This window comes from Condylura cristata, unplaced genomic scaffold (assembly GCF_000260355.1).
Source record: "Condylura cristata isolate star-nosed mole 26May11 unplaced genomic scaffold, ConCri1.0 scaffold00007, whole genome shotgun sequence".
NCBI lineage: Eukaryota > Metazoa > Chordata > Mammalia > Eulipotyphla > Talpidae > Condylura > Condylura cristata.
In genome coordinates, this window is record NW_004567108.1 from 33826115 (window position 1) to 33830444 (window position 4330).

The following is a 4330-nucleotide window of genomic DNA, read 5'->3' on the forward strand; positions in this document are numbered from 1 at the left end:
GCGCCCGCTGCTCCCCTCAGCAGTGTACTTCGTCAATCTGCCTGTTCTGCTCCCCACTCTGTCTCTGTTGAAGCCTCTCGCCGCCCCTGAGCCTCTGGCCTGTACCCCAGTTCTGTATGTACAAATAAATAAATCTGTAAAAAAAAAAGAAAACCTGTAATTTAAGAGACTGACACAGAATGTATCTATATTTCAACAAAATGAAACATAAATATTCATTATAATGAATTAATGTACTGAATGTCATTTAATATTTATCATTTTCTCATGAATCCAATTAAATAGGAATTTTCCAGGATGGTGGTGAGTTCAAAATAGAGCAAGACAGGTTTCAAATAAAATAAGGAGAGAAAGAGGAGAATTGGCCAAATTGCACTTGACCACAGAGCAGAGTTGTGCTAACAGAGCAGAATTATAAAAACAAAACAGTAAGTTAAAAAATTTAAAAATTACTAAAGTAATTTTCTAAACTTAATAAAGTAACAAGAAAAAAAAAAAACACTCAAAAAGAAATACAGAAAGTTACCTACTTGGTTCTCATAATATAAAGTGATTATTGTGACATATAAGAAATCATAATATATTCATTATACGTCATTTACCACATATTGCATTTATAGGTTACATGCATTATTATAGTATGCTATATATTTACTTACTTATATACATCATAATTTATAATGAAAGAGGGTATCAATCCAAAAAATGAGCTATACAAAATTTTTGGGTTTTGGAACAGAGAAAAATAATACCTTGAGCAGAAAAGACATGGCAAAAAAAAATTGTAATTGCCTCTGGAGATTGAGAACAGATGGTGGGTAAACTGAAGCTGGAGACAACACAAGAGGAAGATCTGGGAAGAAACAAATCACACACATACATTGTCCCTTGCTGCTTTTTTATTTTTCCCCTTCAATTCTGTACAATTAAAATTCCCTAGGTTGACCACAAAAATAAGATTCACAACAGACTAAGAATTGTCTCTGGCCATCATCAGATCTCATCCCAAGAACCTGAAATCTAATTCAGACTATAGACAAAGTGTAACTTCCAAAACTAAGTTTACTAATTTTCTTCAGCAAGTCTTTACCTCTTATGCCAATTTTCTTTAAAGCAGATTTATATTAAAGAATTTACACTATCTGACAAAATGGATGAATTATTTTTAAACAAGCAGGATTCTGAAGCATTCTTTTATTAAAAGTACACTTAACAATTATAGAATGCCAAATTAAAGACTGGCAGCCAATACCTGGTTCTAACCTTTGCCTAAATTCACATTCTTTTTAGTTGTCTTCACTTTGTTTCCCTGAACCAACTCTCCAAAAACATAACTTCCATTGCATAGCATTTATGAGAAAACATTAAATATTACATTAAATGACATTAAATATATTAATTGGAATTCATTATAATGAATATTGCTTGATGTTTCATTTTGTTGAAATACAAAATGATCTGTACAAAATACTATAGATCTGAACAAGGGAAGAAATGTATTCAGAAAATTAAATTGGATTAAACTATTTTCAGATTTAATTAAGATTCTACACACTGTCTTTATATTGGTAAATAATATGCTTGTGCTTATGTTCTGCGTCCAAATATGATCCTAAACACATCCATTCAAATTTAAAGGCTCAAATGACATAATAGTTCAGACTTCATTTCTATCCCACTACACAGATCCAAACTAAGAACAAGTCAAAAGAGGTCTTCTGTTCCGAAAGTGTTCTACAAAGCTAAATGACAAAATAGTTGAGGTCTAACAGTCTACAATAAGTCCTAGTGAAAGTTTACTTTAAGGAAGACATATTTAAGTCAGGCTATCCCTAAGTTCAAAATAAACGCTTATCTAAAAACATGGAAGTAAACCAAAAGCCCATACATTTTAATTTCTCTTACTAATATTTTTCCTAATACATTTCAACATTAGCTCGGAAGATAAAAATGACATCAAAATAATCTATCACAAACAAGATGAGAGACTTTTTAAAACAGAATATGTAGTTTCAGAGAATATTGTGCGAAACTATTACCCTACCAGACTAAGATGACTTCCACAAAATTTTAAACTTCTCTTTATATTCTGAATTAAAGGCTTCTTTACTAGTTACAGAATTATCTGTACAAAATATTAGTCCAAATTAACTGCAGCACCAGGGGTGAGAAATCTAATAACAAAATTCAGCGATTGGGGGTAGCCTGCTTTTCTTACCTTAAAAGTTATCAATTTCTCAGTACTTTACATTAGCATTGAGTAACTGAGGTGAATTTTGAACTGTTTTGAAACTGTTACATTAGTTCTTGCCTTAAGGAAAGAATCTTAAGAACTGTTTCTTGGTCAGGTTAATCCAATGGGAAACTACATGGACTTATTTATTAATAATCATGCAAGAGAAAAAACTGTAAGTAATAGTTTAAGATGTAGTTCCGAGGAATATAGTGTTTGGTCCTATAACCTAGAAGCTGGAATTTCTGTCCTAAACTTGACTTTTACTCTACAAATAAAGCACACTCAAAGTAGAATATGCTAACTCATATTATCTGACCACTTTGCCCAAATGCCTACTATCCCCCAAAACCCACTTCCTTTCCCCACAAATCAAAAAGGGCAACTGGTAAACTCTGGACACCAGCTGTCAAAAGTATATACAAGTTTTTAAAAAGGTATTCCTTTAATTAAGAATCAGTTTCAATTCAAAAGTTAAAAAATATTCAGTTAAGTGGTAGCAAATGAACATTTTTAAAATAATTGATAAATGGCCCATTTTACATGGAATCTGTTACAGCATATTTCTATGTGAAACATAACTGGGGCTGTTCAACAAAGTATTGTTATTATCACTGGCTACTGATCAGTATCTATTATGAACCTTTTAGTGCTTAATTCGTACAAGCTTAAAGCCTTGTACGAATATAGTATACAATGAATGTGATGGCATTTATAAAAACAGTATGTTACCAGTAACACAAACACAGACTTAGTAGTCAGTTATGATGCTCTCTTCCTCACAAAAATCATGTACCACACATCTATTAACAAGTTGCCAATAGCTTATGTTTTACACTTCCTCTCTTTTCTGTTCAGTCAAAATAAACAATGGCCGTTTATAAGCAAAGAGCTGAGAAAGATCAAACAAAACAGGGAACCTGGATAACCCAAGGTTGTGAGATACATAAGTCCTTCATGTTCTGGCCCATGAAGAGTAATCTACAAAGGCTAAATAAACGGGAAAAGGGTATACAACAATCTGAGAAGAGTTGTAATCTGTGCATTTTACTGCAAAGTGAAGGACTGGGGCTATTTCATAACCATTTTACTAAAAAGCCTTACATTTTAAAGTATTAACCTATATATTTACCTTAGTTCTTCACCACCCTTTGAAACACCATGCAGGGGTCCCAAAACAATCTTCCTCTTTTGGCCCTAGGCAGAGGATGGATTATAAGGACGCAAAACGAGCGTAAAAAGGAAACTGTCCTAAGATTCTTCAAAAAAGTACGGCAGCCTGGGGGCCGCCCATAAATCTGGGATTTGTTAAGAGCTATTAGCCGAACACCGCCCCCCCCCCGCCCGCCCATCACTACAGTTCAGAAAAGTTCCCCGCGCCCCGCCCCCGCCCTGGGCCTACATAGTTGTGTCCCTTTCCTAGGCCCGCTAACTCACAAGTGTCGTTGGGGAAGAGCTAAGGAGAGACGACCGGCACCGCCCGCTTAGGAGCGCCGAGACCGGAGCGGCGACGGCCGCGCGCACAGGGTCGTAGCTTCCGCCCGAGTCAAAGGAGAGAGTGGCCCGAGGAACAGCTAGGCCCGGATCCGGATGCGGACTGAGATCTAACTCCCGGGCTCGACGTTGGGGGAGGAACCAAACTAGAAAAGGCAGGGCCAGCAAGGGTATGGGAAGTTGGGGGCGGTGGTAAGGGGCGGAAGACCAAAAACTCGCCCAAAAAGAGGCGTAGAAAACCCAGTCTGAAACACTGGAAGCAGCGACGTGACCCGGATGGAAACCACCAGTAGGGAGCAAGAGGTCACACTTCCGGCAGCCGCCACGCCCCCTCCTGAGAGCGCTTTGCTAGAATGCGCAGGCGCGCGACTGCTGGGTTGCGGGTTTGGCTTTTCTGAGCACAGTAAGGAAAGGGTTGGGAGCCTGCTGGAATAGCGGGTTTAGGCAATGCACGGAGGTCCGGCGCCAAGGGCTGTGTCGGAGTACATACATGTGCAGCCGCTCTTGTTCCGAAAAACATATTTTCCCATTCTTCGTTTTTCACCGGGTGACTAAGCTAAGGAAGCTATTCCAGACTCACTTTCCTGTGCCTCACTCTTGTCC

The 4330-nt window shown here is 37.7% G+C and overlaps 1 protein-coding gene across 1 annotated transcript in view; it reads right to left on the reverse strand.

Moving 5' to 3' along the window:
* The window catches only part of PAPD4 (PAP associated domain containing 4), a 43876-nt gene extending 39886 nt beyond the window's left edge, over positions 1 to 3990 (reverse strand). The window contains exons 1-2 of the mRNA XM_012721761.1: positions 3671 to 3990; positions 3366 to 3430 (exon numbers count right to left, since the gene is read on the reverse strand). The gene's annotated coding sequence lies outside the window, so the exon portion shown is untranslated. The remainder of the gene's footprint in view (positions 1 to 3365; positions 3431 to 3670) is intronic.
* Between the last annotated feature and the right edge of the window lie 340 nt (positions 3991 to 4330).